The 18416-nt window shown below is 40.2% G+C and overlaps 1 protein-coding gene and 1 long non-coding RNA gene across 3 annotated transcripts in view; one reads left to right on the top strand and one right to left on the bottom strand.

The window, feature by feature from the left end:
• Nucleotides 1-4589, top strand: part of LOC130276428 (uncharacterized) — a 35750-nt gene extending 31161 nt beyond the window's left edge. Inside the window, exon 3 of the long non-coding RNA XR_008845111.1 lies at nucleotides 4170-4589. This is a non-coding gene — a long non-coding RNA (uncharacterized LOC130276428). The remainder of the gene's footprint in view (nucleotides 1-4169) is intronic.
• Nucleotides 1-18416, bottom strand: part of KCTD15 (potassium channel tetramerization domain containing 15) — a 124756-nt gene that overhangs the window by 65161 nt on the left and 41179 nt on the right. Inside the window, exon 1 of one of the 2 annotated variants that reach the window (XM_056525802.1) lies at nucleotides 11971-12100. The exons of the other annotated variant lie outside the window; for it this stretch is intronic. The gene's annotated coding sequence lies outside the window, so the exon portion shown is untranslated. Of the gene's footprint in view, nucleotides 1-11970; nucleotides 12101-18416 lie in introns of those variants that run through there. 2 annotated transcript variants of the gene reach the window in all.

The following is an 18416-nucleotide window of genomic DNA, read 5'->3' as shown; positions in this document are numbered from 1 at the left end:
CTGTTCCTGCCTGGATCTCAGGCACGGAGCAGTCATTCGCCGATCGGACACCGAGGAGGCAGGTAAGGGCCCCCCCCCCCCGGTGTCCTGCAAGCTGTTCCGGACGCCGCGATTTCACCGCGGCGGTCCCGAACAGCCCGACTGAGCAGCCGGGTCACTTTCACTTTCACTTTAGAAGCAGCGGTCAGCTTTGACCGCCGCTTCTAAAGGGTTAATACCACACATCGCCGCGATCGGCGATGTGTGGTATTAGCCGCGGGTCCCGGCCGTTGATGAGCGCCGGGACCGACGCGATATGATGCGGGATATACGTCCTGCGTCGTTAAGGGGTTAATGGGGTATTCCGGTGGAAATTTTTTTTTTTTAAATCAACTGGTGCCAAAAAATTTAACAGATTTGTAAATCACTTCTATTAAAAAATCTTAATCCTTCCAGTGCTCATCAGCTGTGGAATACTACAGAGGAAATTATTTTCTTTTTGGATTTCTTTTCTGTCTGTTCACAGTGCTCTCTGCTGACACCTCTGTTGATTTTAGAAACTGTCCAGAGCAGCATATGTTTGCCATGGGGATTTTCTCCTGCTCTGGACTGTTCCTGAAATGAACAGAGGTGTCAGCAGAGAGCACTGTGGTCAGACGGAAATGAAATCCAAAAAGAAAAGAACTTCCTTTGTAGTTTTCAGCAGCTGATAAGTACTGGAAGGATTAAGATATTTATATAGAAGTAATTTACAAACCTGTTTAACTTTCTGGCACCAATAGTTGATTAAAAAAAAAAAAAGTTTTCCACCAGAGTACCCCTTTAAGCTCTATATGAAAGATAGGAGTTTGGAGTAACACTGAAACACTAAAATAGTCTTTGATTACAGTGTGAATTACAGTGGTCCCTCAACATAATATATTTTCAACCTACAATGGTCTTTCTATACCTTTGAATACAATGCTACAGACAGTCCAGATCTGTGAAACGTATCAATGACTGGAAGATCTGATCAGTCAGAATGGGCATTTCACTGGTAACACACCAGTATTACTGAAGCACTGACTGGCTGTCTTGTAGCGCCTCCCTACAGTACAGGGAGGTACATATTCTGTGCCAGGGTTAGCTGCTTCATTGGACACCAGGTGAGGATGGCTCCATTTTACTTTTCTGGGACACTGTGTGTGCTGTACAGGACCCTGAAGAAGAAGCTCATGTCCTCTACATAGACAGTGATTTAAAGCTTCCAGCAGCTCTTTTTTACATTTATATGTAAGAACTTGCTTTATTTGTATTAGTTAACTACTTATGCTACTTACTTCTGGAGCCAATTAATATTGTAATGTGAGGGATCACTGACTGTATATGTATTAATCTCCCTTTGTGGTTCTAAGAATAAGAAGTGAGCAACATCTCCCCCTAGAACACAGGTGTGTTGAGACAATGGCCCTCATTTACTAAGAAAATCGGGTTGTAAGTCTATGTTGCTTTCTTACCCGACTGCTTTTTTCCCCTGGTATTTATTATTATGTCGCATCTTGTTTGTTGCACGTGGGTTTTGTTGGTTTTGGTTTCCAACTCCTCTGAGCTGTCGGGAAAAAATCCACAACAATTCAACAAATTCGGGTTGGAAACCTTAATAAATACGTGGGAAAGCTCAGAAATGTTGGGTAACGCCCCTTTTTCGAGTTTGGGAGAATCCACATCGGGTCCGTCGGGAAAAAATGTCGCATCGTGTCGCAGACTGGCGCAGGATGTCTGCGACATGGCGCAGACAAAGATGCGACAAAAAAACCCGACAAAAGAGGTTGGGTTTAGAATAGTAAATGAGGGCCATAGTTAGTATTACCCATTGTCAAAGCACTCCGAGCTGCTGACACAAAACTGATTAACCGGTATCAAGGTCATCAATCAGGAGCAACAGAATAGAAGGGACCCTACTGCATAGAGCAGTGCTTTTCAACCACTGTGCCGCAGCGCACTAGTGTGCCGTGACATAGTGTAAGGTGTGACGTGGGAAAAACACCCGCCGGGTGTTTTTGCTGCGGGACATCTCTGTGTCCCGAAAGTTGCCTCTATTAAGTCCCTGCGGCCCCGCGTTTACTTTAAAAACGTGGGGACTGCTGGGAGGTAGCGCACGCAGGGACGTCACTGACGTCCCATGCGTGCGTCCATAGCAACAATCGCGGAGGACCGGAGCAGCGAGGAGGACGCGCGCTGTCAACTCGGTAAGTGTTACCAGCGGCGCATCTCCTTTAGTGTTCCGAGCACCGCTCCTCCGGTTCCGGGACCTACTGTTATAGCCGGACCAGAGGAGCGGTGCTCGGAACACCGAAGTGGGGCAGTACACAGGCATACAGCCTTCAGTAATACACTGTATGGCTGAAGGCTGTATGTCTGTGGGGGAACTATACTGGACCTAATGTGGGGGGACTATACTGGGCCTAATGTGGGGGAACTATACTGGACCTAATTTCGCACTGAGTAAGTAAACAGAAATATGAACAATTATAAAATAATTTATTTTTGTTTATTTGATTCCTATTCAAGAGAATTACTATATATATAGTCAATATAGGCCAGTGTTTCCCAACCAGTGTGCCTCCAGCTGTTGCAAAACTACAATTCCCAGCATGCCCAGACAGCCAAAGGCTGTCCGGGCACGCTGGGAGTTGTAGTTTTGCAACAGCTGAAGGCACACTGGTTGGGAAATACTGATATAGGGACAGAGTTAAAAAAAATTTAACATTTTCTAATGGTGGTGTGCCTCGTAATTTTTTTCATTAAAAAAGGTTGAAAAACACTGGCATAGAGAATTATTTTGTTTAACATTTATATACAGCTTTACAGAAGCTTTTTCCATGATTATGATATGTGATCTATGTTGGCAAAGGCGAGTAAAGTTTCTTCTCTATGTTTCCACTTGTTCTTCTTTAGCAGCCCAAGAAAAGTGCTCCTTCTTCTTCAATATACCTTTCTGTTCAAGCATCCTCCATATTTTGCAGGCTGTTCTGCGGCCAGCAACCTTACCCATGATCTTAACACAAGTAGTTCTATTATCAAGTTCCTGATTCTGATCAAAATTGTGCTTAAATGAAAATAAATAAATAAACAATTTCTGAGTCCTATCATGAAGATGCTGCACCATTCATTGTAGCATCACAGTCTCTGTACCAAGGATAGGCCACCGATAATAATGGCCCAGCAAACCCCTTTAAATAGTTACTGTCAGTTTAAAAAACTTTTTAATATGCTGATGAAAATTAAAGACCTTTATAATATGGTTGTTTAAAGAAATTTGATTATTTCGAAAGTAAACATCTCCTGAAAATTCCACCACTAGGGGTCCCCAATCCTACTGGGACACTAACCAGACCTGCAGCAACATCAAGCTTGTCCAAGAGTCATGGACAAGAGATGACTAATGGACAAGGCTGCATTAGCAGGCACGACAATCACCTCCCACCACCACAAGGGAGGGACATGCCCCCTTGCCCAGAGAGGATTTCTAACACATATAGGTGATAGAGGCATAAAAATTAAATGTACATGGTCAGGATTAGGTACTGATTAGCATATTTATTATCTTTAAAGATAGGGGATAACATGTCTGGAACCCACTCAGATCTCCAGGGCGGCGATGCAGTTTCATAGGAGGGGGCGTGACGGCTGTGTACTAGTCTAGGGCCGGAGTACCCCCTTAATTTCTTTTTTTAAGAACATTAGAGGGTAGATTTCTGGGTATTATTTCATATTTTCTTACTGAAATAAAAACAAACAAAAAAAAATACACCAAAACCAATTAAAATATTTTACATCAAAGAATTAAAATGTAATCAGAATTTTCAAACAATATAAATTGTCAACAAAGCTAGATTTCTATACCACAAAAATTTAATTTGTTTAAAAATAATATCTATACTAATTGTAGTGTCCGTTTAAAAAAGACAAAATCTAGCCCCCCCCCCCCCTTTTTTTTTTATAAGATAAAAAAAAAAAAGAATTTTTGCATTTCTGTAATACATATGCATTGGCAGCACCTGAGGTCTTGCCTACTTCTTTCTTTAGAAAAATGTGTTTTAAATGTAAATATAAATGAATATAATAACAGAAATATGTAGAAATCTCATCTGAAAAGCAGTCAAAGTTTTTAGTATTGATGTTCATTATTTAACATTTTATTCCACCAGATGAAAGTTCCATGATTTGCAAGGTACGTGTCAAGGACGGATATATAAAAGGAATTCTTATTTATTCACAACTGCAAGACTAATTGCTTCACTTTGCCTGAAGGCCTAGAGATTGGTTTTAATATGGCACTTCAAAAGTATGCATAGAAGTACAGAGATAGTAAGTGTTATTGTTTAAGAGGGGAAAAATCTCAATATGATATTTGTGACCCTGAAATGAAAAATCTATTTTATTGACTGATGTGAAAATGTTTATCAGTGCTATTTTTAATATTTAGCTGTACCTTGAAGGTGAAATGTATTCTAATGTAATGAAAGGCAACAATTAAGAATGTAGAATTTAAATACAGAAACTTACATATTGGTTAAATGTTTACTTGAAATCTGTATAGAATTTATATTTTTATTGGCTCTTTAGGTATGGATATCATCTTTTGTTAAATATATAATGAACCCAAACACTTACTAATATTGTATTATTTAAATCAATAAGTGTCTGGAATATCATTGATTGATGTTGACAAGCATTGGCATTGCATATCATTCCATTTCATATATATGCAATATTGTAAGATCTTAAGAAATGCCCACAGGGCTGGCCTTAGGGGTGTACAACCTGTGCTACTACATAGAGTGTATCAGAAAGCATTCATGAAGGGGCTTGTTAGATGACCTGCCTTTATTAACAACTATCATGATTTTAAACATATAGCAGTATTATTCAGATATTGTATAGACTTTATATATATGGGCACAGTATAGTGGTATTTACGACCATTAACATTACTTTACGTAATGTTGTGTAACAGTACTACTGTTCAGTGCTTAATGTTAATTTTATGTGCAAGGCTGCACTGTTTAGTATTGTTAAATAGGCAACTGTCTGGTCATATATGTAGTTTGGGCAATGAACTGTATTCTATTCACTGAGAAAAAGCAAAAGCTAGGTTTACTTTCTCTTGTACCACTCACTGGTTGAATGATTAAACACTTGATATATTGATAACCTCAAGCCGGATGGACGATAGCATATTAACACATACCCTGTTATGTACTGGACTGTCCTCTCAAATCAACAGGGGTGCAAAAAAAAAAAAAAATATGATTAATGTACCAGCGTCTGTAAAAACCTGTTTGCTCTGTCTTGCATGTAATAGACATCTTTTAAACAGATTGACCAGAACTTGTATTCTACTACAGCAAAACCTAGAGCCTGCTCATCAAAGGATAGACAGCACCGCACTGACTGCTCTGGCCACGAACAACTAGAGCGCTGAACAATGTCCCAGGGACAGTAGATATAGCCTTGAGTATGCCTTGAGCCTAATGGGCACAGGAAAATAGGGACATGTTGATAAGGCACACATTACATAGTGCTTACCATAGCATTAAGGATCACTACTCATATTAGTGATTATAAAAAAGAGGTGCAGGAAGTTATAGGTGCAGGAAGACCCCACCACCATACCATATGATGCCTACTAACTTTAAATGTCTGTGCAAGACATAGGCACAACACTATGTAAAGCAGATCTTGTATGCGGTGTACTGCTGCACTGCCCCATAGACACGATCCAGCAACCAATTCAGAGTGGACAACTTGACAGGATAAGCGGAGAAAAACATAGGTGAAATCTTGGGCACTGCTGCAGAATTGTATAGAAAGTGAGCCATCACAAATAATGCACATAATATTGCACGTTTATTGATGTATCAGGACAATGCGTTTTGGACCTTAAAGGGGTTATCCACCATAAGGTGATTTTAATTCGTATCTAATAGACAGTAATGGGCATGCTTAACACCTTAAGGACCATGGACGTGTATACACGTCCAGGCTGAATGCACGTTCAGCCATTAGGATGTGTATACTCGTCCATGGCTCTCGTGGGTGCTGCCCAGTGCACCCACGAGATCGCAGCAGGGACTCGGCTGTAACACACAGCCGGGACCCTGCCGCAATGCCGGGACTGAAGTAAACTTCAGTCCCGGCATTTTAACCCTTACAGCCGCGGTCGGAAGTGACCGCTGGCTGTAAGTGTTATGAAAGAGGGAGGGGGCTCCCTCTGTCTTCCCTGCAGCACCCCGCAGCGCGATCGCAGGGTGCTGTGTGTAATCCCCGGCAGGCGGAGACCTGCGTTACTGCCGGGACAGAAGAAAACTTCGGTCCCGGCAGTTTAACCCTTACAGCCGCAGTCGGAAGCAACCCTCTGTCTCTCTCCTGTAGCACCCTGGGGTGCTGCTGCTTACCTGGGCAGCCGGGGGTCTTTACTAGGACCCCCAGGTCTGCCCCGGTTATTGCCTGATATAAAATAAATAAGTGTAAAAAAGAAAGTGTAAAGACAATAAATGTTAAAAAAAAAAAGTGTAAACATTTTTAAAAAGTGTAAAAAAATAAAATAAAAATACATTTATTAAATAAATATAATCAAAAATAAAAATGCATAATGTGTAGGATCACACGGCGCACATCCGCAGCATATTACATGCTGCGGATGCCTGCCAGCAGTCATGATAATGAGCTCCCTGCTGCGGCTAGGTAGCTTTGTGTGTCCACTCATAGCGGTGGATTTCCCACCGGCAGTCATACACTGAGCTACCCAGCCACAGCAGTGATCTCGCCCCTTGTGACTGCTGGGGGGGCATCGGCGGTGTGAAATAAGCCGTGGATGTGCTCTGTGCCCCTACACTGCGTCCCGTTCATACTGCGTTTGTGCAGTGTTAGAGGTATCCGTCAGCATCACGTCAAAAAGAGTGATGTTGACGCATACTGTAGCAGCTCCATTTATTTCTGAATGAGACTGCTGCAATATACATTGGCATTCCTTTTTTGACATGACAACGGACACCTATACTGCAGAAACGCAGTATGAATGGGGACTATGATGCCCTAAAAGCCAAAGGGGGCTCCTCTCCTTCTTGGTCCTACCAGGCGGTCAAGCAACCAGATATAGCCTAAGTAGGGGTACTGCCCAGCCCGGAACGTACAGGGTGATAAAATATGGGGCATATTTCCTCCATTTCAAAGCGACTTACCAAAATGATGTCCCACAAACAAAGAATTTGTGGGGAAAAAAGCTAATTTCTATTTTTTCCACTGACTATGAAATAATTCTAGCCACACAATAAGGGCTCAACGTAATCACTTTTGCCCTAGGTGAATTCTTTAGGGGGCGTAGTTTTGAAAATGGGGTCACTTCTGGGGGTGCGGTATTGTTCTGACAGCTAGAATGCTTTGCAAGTGGAAGTGCGGCCCATAATATTTATAATGATATCCTGAAAGCCAAATGGGGCTCCTATCCTTTTGGGTCCCACCATGTGGCGATGCAACCAAATATGGTCTAAGTGGGGGTATTACCGAGCACGGGACGAACAGCGTAATAACATATGGGGCGCATTTTCTACTTTTCAGATGCAATGTTCAAAAAATATGTCCCACAAATTATGCAATTGTGAAAAAAAAGAAAATTTAAATTTTTCCACTGATTTTGTATCCATTCCAGCCACACAAAAAGGCCTCAAAGTACTCCCTTTTGGTCTAGATGAATACTTTAGGGGGTGTTGTTTCCAAAATGGGGTCACTTGTGGGGGTTCTGTATGGTTCTGGCAGCTAAAACCCTTTGCAGGCATGAAGTGCAGCCTATAATCCATTCGGCCTAAAATGATGCCCTGAAAGCCAAATGGCGCTCCTCTCCTTCTGGTCCTACCAGGCGGCCAAGGAACCAAATATGGCCTAGGTGGGGATATTTTCAAACACAGGCCGAGCAGCTCAATAAAATATAGGGTGCATTTCTTGCAATATCAGAAGTGATGTACAAAAAATATCTCCCACAAATGATGCATTTGTGAAAAAATGCAAATTTCGCATTTTTAACACTGACTTTGTAATAATTCCTGCCAAAAACTCTGGTGTTAAAATACTCACTGTACCCCCTAGCGAATACCTTGAAGGGTCTAGTTTTTAAAATGGGGTCATTTGGGGGGTGTTCCTATGTTCTACCACCTTCAAATTTCTGTAAACCTTGCATAGCACATAAAAAAAGATGTACTTTTAAAATTTTCAAAATTTCAAGTTAAATTGTTAGGCTTCTAATTAATTTAAAATGTGAATTAAAAACAAAAAAAATGCTGTCAAAATAAAGTAGACATCTGAAAGTATAAGTTTTATAAACTATTTGGTCAGTAAGTATAAATATATGTAACCTATTAGTGTTAAAATAGCAAAAATCATAATTTTTTTTACATTTCATGATTTTTAGCATTGTAAAAAAAAATTACAAATGATATCGGCTTACTTTTATTATGTACATGAAGGACAACTTATGACAAAAAAAAAAACAATGTCAGAATTATCGTGATTGGCAAAACGTTACCAGAGTTATTCTCTAATAAAGACAGACATCCCGATTTGAAAAAACAGGCCTGGTCTTTCAGGGGCGTACAGGTTTACTTGTGTTGGTCCTTAAGCGGTTAATAAGGATCTGCGTTTGTCTTGGGGCTAATGGTTATGTCATGAGATTACCATAACACTGTGGCTAGCTTTTTGTGAAATCGTATTTCCTGTTTGACGTTTCTTTTTTTGACTACAAATCCCACAATTCCATTTTCCTCCCTCCCACACATCAGCCACTCCACCCATTGAAACAAAAGACCTGTGGTTTTCAATCAGGGTGCCTACAGCTGGTGCATTAGTTGCAGTTGATCTCTCTCCCACCAAGAGATCCCTCCACCCATTGAAGCAGACAGGTTCCATATCATCAGCTGATTAGTGAGTCAGGTCTCGGCCGCATTGCAAGCTGGGAAAAATCCGAGACTACAGTAATTTTGTATGCTGTTAAAAATAAATAGTGGGGTGAAATCACACAAGAATTGTGAGAAAACCATCACACACAGGTACAGACACTATATTATGAACTACACTAACTTTACAGCCCCTGTAGCATAGTCAAATAAAAAAAATCCTGGAATACCCCTTTAATTGTACCTTTTTTCAAGTCCACAGACTGAAACACTGTTTAGCGTTCTGCTTCTCTGGAGCAAGAGGGCATCCCTGTGTGCAAAGAACTGCTGTAGCAGTGCCCAGGACTAGACCTAAGATTTTCTTCATTGGCAGTAGAAATAGACTGACTGGTTAATGTAAAACTTGAATTGCCTATATAAAGGGGTGCTTCAATGTCTGGCTAGACAGGTGTAAGCAAATAGTTATGGATAGGATGCACAGTAAATGAGCTTGAATTGTTACAGGGTCACATTACATAACCATAGCTCACAGCAAAACTGAACCGTGATGGAGCTAATATAAAACTGTCATAGCCCATAGCAACTTATAGATGGTTTGTTAATGGTTAAGCATAGAAGGCATAAACGGGGATCAGGAAAAAGCAAATATATTAAACAAATTCTTCTCCACTGTGTTCACCGAAGAAAATGAAATGCCAGGTGAAATACAGCAAGATAAGGTAAACTCCCCAGTACAGATCACCTGTCTAACCCAGGAAGAAGTAAAGTGCCGCCTACAAAAAATCAAAATAGACAAATCCCCAGGTCCAGATGGCATTCACCCCTGTGTTCTAAAGGAATTAAGTAATGTGATAGACAGACCCCTGTTTCAGGGACTCTATAGTAACAGGGACTGTTCCTCAGGACTGGCGCATGGCAAATGTGGTACCAATATTTAAAAAGGGATCAAAAGGGGCCCCCGGGAATTATAGACCTGTTAGTTTGACCTCCGTTGTATATAAATTGTTTAAGGGTTTTCTAAGGGATGCAATTCCGGAGTATCTTAATAAAAATAAATGCATGACCCCATATCAGCATGGCTTTATGAGGTCCTGTCAGACTAACTTGATCAGCTTTTATGAGGAGGTGAGCTCCAGACTGGACCAGGGTGAATCACTGGATGTCGTATATCTGGATTTTTCCAAAGCATTTGATACAGTCCCACATAAAAGGTTGGTGCATAAAATGAGAAGGATGGGGCTGGGGGAGAATGTGTGCAAGTTGGTAAGTAACTGGCTCAGTGATAGGAAACAGAGGGTGGTTATTAATGGTACTTATTCTGATTGGGTGGCTGTTACAAGTGGGGTACCACAGGGGTCCGTCTTGGGTCCTGTTCTATTTAATATATTCATTAATAACCTTGTAGAGGGGATGAATAGTAAAGTAGCAATCTTTGCAGATGATACTAAACTCTGTAAAGCGGCAAACACTATAGAGGACAGTGCACTGTTACAAATGGATCTGGATAGGTTGGAGGTTTGGGCTTGGATGTGGCAGATAAGGTTCAACACTGATAAATGTAAGGTAATGCACATGGGGAAGAAAAATCCTGGCTGGGATTATGTATTAAATGGGAGAACACTTGGGACAACTGACATGGAAAGGGAATTAGGAGTCTTAGTTAATAGTAAATTTAGCTGTAGTGACCAGTGTCGGGCAGCTGCTGCCAAGGCAAATAAAATCATGGGGTGCATCAATAGGGGCATAGATGCCCACGACAAGGAAATAATTCTACCGCTCTGTACAAGAAAGATATAGTGGAGCTGGAGAGGGTTCAAAGACGGACAACCAGAGTAATACGGGGAATGGGAGGACTACAGTACCCTGAAAGATTATCAGAATTAGGGTTATTTAGTTTAGAAAAAAGAAAGCTTAGGGGAGACCTAATAACTATGTATAATTATATCAGGGGACCGTACACTGATCTCTCCCATGATCTATTTATACCCAGGACTGTATCTATAACAAGGGGGCATCCTCTACGTTTAGAGGAAAGAAGGTATCTACACCAGCACAGATGGGGGTCCTTTACTGTAAGAGCAGTGAGACTGTGGAATTCTCTGCCTGAGGAGGTGGTCATGGGGAACTCTGTGAAAGAGTTCAAAAGGGGTCTGGATGCATTTTTGGAGAGTAATAACATTACAGGTTATGGATTTTAGATTTCTAGGGATAGAACGTTGATTCAGGGATTTATTCTGACTGCCATATTGGAGTCGGGAAGGAATTTTTACCTCTAGTATGAGGGTTTTTTGCCTTCCTCTGGATCAACTCAGTAGGGACTCATTAGGGATATAGGCTGAACTTGATGGACTTTGGTCTTTTTTCAACCTTATGAACTATGTTACTATGTCACAACAAACATCAACAATAAGTCACTCTCATTAGAAACAATAAAGTATGAGGGGCAGTGCAAATGTAAACTGACCATGATACACATTTAAGACAAACAATAAGCTACTGATACCAACTAGATTATCAAAGAAAGGCCATATGAAAATATATGCCCTCCTGGGGACAATTAAAAGAAACATTAAAATTATCTTGGTAAAGCCCAGTAGCTTCACAGTTTTCATCCAGAATATCTACTAAGCAACCTTTCACACTGCCATTGTGCCCCGTCGGGAGTAGTGGGAGAAAAAGACTGTGCTTGCAGAATTTTTTCTCCCGGTATTCTCCCCTGGTTCCCTAAGGTGCGTTGCACTGCTGTGTCACATCTGCAGTGTGAAAGAAGCCTAATAAGTAAACAGTTTAATCCTCTAACATTGTACATGGTCTTGTTTTCCTTGGTGGTGTTCCCACAATGTCAAGAAGCAGACATGTTTGATCCAAACTCCTTTGGTGAAGCTTCTCCACAGTCTAGCCAATATACTGTATTTCACAGTTACAAGTCAGGTAAAGATAAAATATATGTACTTTACACCATCTGCTCAAATTAGGACAAACAGGATTTTTTGGATTGCTTTGATATTCATAACTGAACATGGCAGGGCTGTCCCTTGCCTCCCTTGCTTTACATTCTCACCTTGAATCACCTGGTAGTGGTGGTGCAACAAAATCCGGATCTCTCAGGTGTTTGGGTTGGGCAGGATCACCACAAGCTCCTCCTCTGAAATGTCTTTGCCCTCTTTTCTGTCAAAATTAAGGCATTTAAGAGATCTTAGTAATTTTAAAGTGAATTTATTCAAGTCGGAGGGTTTAAATGTCTCTCTTTCTATTTCTAGCCTATGAGTATTCTATATCTCGGGGAGCAGATCCCTAACCCACACTGTCTCTCCTCCTTGAATTACCTTCACTGCAAGCACACACTTTGAAGAATCTCGGCTAGTATAATTTAAGGACTTTTTTGTGGTTTGGTTGTAGAATGTGGTAAACATTGACTTTTCATCCAAGTTCCTTTATCTCTTTGAATTAGTCTCTGTTTGTGCCCATTCCAGTAAATTTCTTACTCTACAGTGCACCATCCCGAAGTTTGTTTGGCAGACGAGTAGACTGTGGATTAACAGAACTACTGTCACTAAAAGTAAATGTCAAGGAGGGGCCAGTCTCCCACTGTGTTGGCAAAAGCTCATAATCAGGGTCATAAGTTCTAGGTTTGATTGGAAACTCTTATGGCTATCATGGCTCTTGTGAGTGGACAGGTCTTCTGTGTCATATTGGCCTTATTTGGTAAATCACACCCTTAATTTGTGGGACTTATAGGTTACTCATCCTTAAATTTTAAAGGGGTACTCCCATGGAAAACCTTTTTTTTTAATCAACTGGTGCCAGAAAGTTAAACGGATTTGTAAATCACTTCCATTAAAAAGTCTTAATCCTTCCAGTACTTTTTAGGGGCTGTATACTAGAGAAATCCAAAAAAGAAATGCATTTTCTCTGATGTCATGACCACAGTGCTCTCTGCTGACATCTCTGTCCATTTCAGGAACTGTCCAGTGCAGGAGAAAATCCCCATAGCAAACATATGCTGCTCTGGACAGTTCCTAAAATGGACAGCAGAGGTCTACAGAGAGCACTGTGGTCATGACATTAGAGGAAATGCATTTCTTTTTTTGGATTTCTCTTTAGTATACAGCCCCTAAAAAGTACTGGAAGGATTAAGATTTTTAATAGAAGTGATTTACAAATCTGTTTAACTTTCTGGCACCAGTTGATTTAAAAAGAAAAGTTTTCCATGGGAGTACCCCTTTAAGGGTTCATGACACCCATATTTTGAAACCCTGCTTTCTGAACTGAAAGGGATCTTCATTGATTTCTTGTATGGGATAGCTCTGCTACACCTAGACTGCTGAATGTGATTGTACAAGATGCTGTATATCCCTTATCCCTGCACACCTCTTGTCCTGGCTGGAACATTCACAATTATCTACTATCTTTCATTTTGTTTTCTCAAAGTGTTACTATGATCCCTTGCTCTCAGTATTGGATGAGTGGTTTTCCTCATCTCAAGCTCCTGGTTGGTGTCTCTCAATTACGTACCTTATATTGGTGGATTCGAGTAATGCTTGAGTTATGCTCCATTTTCTGCTAAGTGGCAAAGGGACCTGGGCCTACCATTTAATTCCTCTGGCAAAGCAGAGATTTGTGCCTTTGTCAGGGCATCTTTTTGGCTTCTCATGCAAAGAAGAAGAATTATTAAGATTCTATCACAATGGTACCATTGTCTGGTGACAATCATGTGTATGTTTCTCACATCTTTGATTTTGTGCTGGCAATGCCATAGTGCTGAAGGTACTCTTCCTCCATGTCTGGCGGAACTGCCTGGCCATTTAGTAATTATGGGATGCTATTTTCCAGCTATATAGGGTTCCTTATATTTCACAGGCTAACTTGCTGTCCCTAGTTCCAGGATCTCCTGATGGCTGGCTGCATGGTGATTCCTCACTACTGGAAGAGCTTTGTGGTGCCTTTCAATGATGAATGTTTGGTAGAGCTGAAAGGTATTATCCATTGAATAGCTCATTTTCCACTTTGTTTCCTTGGCAGCAGTTCATGAACTCTCCTGATTGTTTTGATTTTTAAAGCGTATCCGTCAGATCCAACAGCATTTTTTTTTATATATCACTCAGTACCTAATCCTGACCATGTATATCAAATTTTTATGTGTCTAGCACTCACAGCCATCAATCAAGGAAGTGTGTCCATGACAAAGGTGATGATGCATGGACTCAGAAGTGTCCAAGCAGGCAGGGGGGCAGTTGTTTGACTGGCTTTTTCAGTATGAAATACTGAAAATTTTCTAATGAAAGCAATTGCAAAACCTATTGGTTTTGCATGCTTTACAACATATTAAAAGTTTTTGTATCTGACAGTGCCCATTTAAGGTTAAGTTTTAGATCCCTCCTCTTTTTGTCCTCAAGTAGATGGATCTCTTGTCCCTTCTTTCCATTTTTTCCCTACCCTTTTTAGTCCAACTTTATTTTTCCGTTCTTTTCTTATTGTTTGGGGTTTTGTCTGTTTTTTCTTCTTTTCATGTCCCTTATTAGTTATGCAATATGGGTTGGCTTGTTTACCTATGGCCTCTCAGTTTATACTACAGTTATAATTGTGAAAAAAAAATTTTTTGTGGCTCAACATGATTATTTTTTTTACATTATATTGAAAATGTCATTTAAATATTGCCTTTTTACATGTCCTGTTTGTTCTGTTTTTGGATGGAGTATTGGTGACATGCAATTTGTTACACTTTTATCCAATAAAACTGATTATAAATAAAAACTTTGTTTATTGATCATCTAAAACAATAATCTATCTAGCCAATTGTCCCTAAACAGGCACAAAGTGGGACAGCAGGAAAAGGTACAAAGATAAAGGACTTATGTTTGCTCTCTTTCTTAAAGATGTCTGGGAAAGTAAACTTGCATGTGCTAGGTTAAAAAAAAGAAAACACAAAACATAAAATCACTCCTGGCAACTTTTCCCCATATTAATCTCCACTCTGTCTGTTCTTCTCTGTTCCTTGAATGTGCAAAGTCCTGCTAAAAATACAATTTCTTCATTATCCAATGGGCCAGGAATCTGGTGATATAGTAGGTTAGTCCATACAATGATTAGCTGTCGTTATAATGCCCTCTTACTCACATTAGGTGTGTAGATTAGAAAACATATTCTCCAGTCCTGGCGCTTCTCCCAATGAATATATTCTTTATTTTACATACAGTGTGCAGCAATAATTAATGCATTTCGATTCCAGACTGTTCTCTTTTTCAAGACTTGCATAGTTTAAAACACGAACTGACTCCATTATATATATACACACATTTGATTCATTAAAACTACCGGGTTGTCGTAAACGCCGGGGAAACATATATACCCCATTGGCAGCTTCAGCTTTGGGTGTAGTAACTAGTGTTGCTCGCGAATATTCGCAATTCGAATATTATTCGCGAATATCGCATATTCGCGAATTCGCGAATTTCGCGAATATAGCGCTATATATTCGTAATTACGAATATTCGTTTTTTTTTTTTTTTTTTTTCTTCACAGTACACATCACAGTGATCTCCCCTCTCTGCTTCCAGCTTGTGTGGTGTAAAGAAGGCTCTAATACTACTGTGTAAGACTGGCGTGCGAAAATTCGCATATGCGAAAATTCGCATATGCGAATTTTCATATATGCGAATTTTACCTTATGCTAATTTTGTATATGCTAATTTTCACATCTGTAAATTTTCGCATACGCGAAATTTCGCATATGCGAAAATAAAACGCGGATATAACGAATATGCGAATATTCGCGAATATATGACGAATATTCGTCCATATATTCGCGAATATTCGCGAATTCGAATATGGCCTATGCCGCTCAACACTAGTAGTAACATGGAGGATTCCGTACCCAGATGTTGATAGTACCTGATTAGAACTTTGATAACTCACTGATAATCTCTGTGCTACCAGAGAGGGCTGAGACAAACTGAAGGTATGAAGGTAGGGTAATCCTCCCTTAATATAATGCGGTATTGTGTATGTATATATATATATATATATATATATATATATATATATATATATATATATAAATATATACTGACAAGATAGAAGTAAAAGTAAAAGAGATCATAGCTGTTATGTATATATCTATATCTCTTTCCATGCGTGCTCATAAAATCTTTTGGGCTTGCTTCTAAAGTGTTAGAAATGTATTACCTTGTAGTTGAAGTTTATTAAAATGCTGCTAGTAAAAAAAAAGGAGGCATAAAAGAAGATTAAAATATAAGATGATGCAATCATATATATATATATATATATATATATATATATATATATGTCTATAGGTCGCACCCGCTACAATGTGCTGCGCTCATAAGACATGTTAAAAGGCCGGTGTATTGGGGAAGTGTTCACTGTGATCTGCAGTAGTTCTCAATGGCCGGTGCAAGACATATTCATGTTTCAGGAGAGAGACTTAGGTAAAGTGTTGATCCACATATAATATATATAATATTATATTAGTATGGAGGTTTTAGTATATTTGTAAAACTAATCCTGGTACTGGAGAACGGGACGATTTAACCAGCTCACCCAACAGTGTGAGTAAATCACAATTACTCACATTGCCTGTCTTTACTATCTGTCTGTACTGTTTACATATATAGCTTCCTATGAGATACAGCTAGAAGCTGACAGGGAGAAGCCTATCACCTATCACAAAGAGACAGGCTGAAGCTGCATTACATAATATGCTGACACTAAAAAGAATGTTATGGGACAGAAGTTCTATATCACTGATCTGTTACTTGCTGCCCTAAGAAAGGAGCAGAGAATGTTCAGTGAATTAAGAATCTGCCCCTTTTACCTCTCATTGTGGGAAATGTAGGTGCAGTGGGGAAGAATGAATTAACATGGCAGTGAAGCCATCAATGGCACCTCAAGTAAATACAATGCAAGATAAGGAATAGACACAGTGCTCGAAGTTGTAGGGCTATCGCCTATCCGTGCTCTGCTCCCAAAGATCTGACCCAATATATAAATCAATACAGCAATCCAAGGTAAGAGGCAGCACTTCAGAAAAAAATATTGCCAAAAAACGGATTCATTCACCTATCCGTATGTAAACCGCTGTAATTTTGACAATATATTTTTGGAGTGCCGCCTCTTACCTTGGATCGCTGTATTAAATAAAAAAAACAGGTACCGTGTACACATGAGATACATGTGAGATCTTCTACTTTATTCTCTGAATATAGCCTCTACCGTACTACATATCAATATATATAAAACTCAACGTGTATGTATGTGTGTGTATGTATGTGTGTGTATGTTCCAGCATCACGTCCAAACGGCTAAAGATATTAACATGAACCTTGGCACACATGTTACTTATATGTCAACAACAAACATAGGATAGGTGATTTAACCCTTACTCACCCCCATTTGCCAGGGGCGGGGTTTATGTTTAAAGTCCCATACAAGTCTATGGGAAATATATGTTACTGCATAACTTCCAAACGGCTGGAGATATTTCGATAATACTTGGTCACATGTTACTTATATGTCCACTTAAAATATAGGATGGTTAATTTAACCCTTAACTACCCCCATTTGTGAGGGTCAGGGTTTTTGTTTAAATGTATGTTCCCACATAACTTCCGTACGGCTGGCGATATTTCACTACCTGGTACACATATTATGAGTTGGGATAGGAGGTCGACATAGGAGGTCAGGATATGAGGAAGGGATAGGAGGTCGGGATAGGAGGTTGGGATAGGAGGATGGGATAGGAGGACCAGGATAGGAGGACAGGATAGGAGGTTGGGATAGGAGGTTGAGATAGGAGGTTGGGATAGGAGGTCGAGATAGGACGGGATAGGAGGACGGGATAGAAGGTCGGGATAGGAGGTTGAGATAGGAGGTTGGGATAGATGGACTGGATAGGAAGGCGGGATAGGAGATCGACATAGGAGGTCGACATAGGAGGTCGGGATAGGAGGTCAGGATAGGAGGTCTGGATAGGAGGTTGAGATAGGAGATCGATATAGGAGGACAGGATAGGAGGTCAGGATAGGAGGTCGAGATAGGAGGACGGGATAGGAGGATGGGATAGGAGGTCGGGATAGGAGGTCGGGATCTGAGGACGAGATGTGAGGACTAGATATGAGGATGGGATATGAGGTTGGGATATGATGACGGGATAGGAGGTCGGGATAGGAGGTTGGGATATGACAACAATATACGAGGACGGGATATGAAGTCAAAAGCTTCCTCCTTTGTTTATTTTCCTCCCCAACAAGGATTAGGAAGGAAAAACTGGGCAACGCCGGGTATTCAACTAGTGTACCTATAAATAAAAAATGTAGTTCTTATTTAAGTTTTACATTCTCATAAAATTGGAAAAAGCACTTAAAAAGAATAATAGTACAATACAAAATCAGAGCAGTTGGTTAACTGCCGACAATAGGACCAACTCTCAACAACTTGAAGAGTTTTTCCCATCCGTTGATCCAAGCTCTTTTATTTACATCAGCCTCA

This window comes from Hyla sarda, chromosome 6 (assembly GCF_029499605.1).
Source record: "Hyla sarda isolate aHylSar1 chromosome 6, aHylSar1.hap1, whole genome shotgun sequence".
Lineage (NCBI taxonomy): Eukaryota > Metazoa > Chordata > Amphibia > Anura > Hylidae > Hyla > Hyla sarda.
This window is presented reverse-complemented; position numbering and strand designations above follow the sequence as displayed.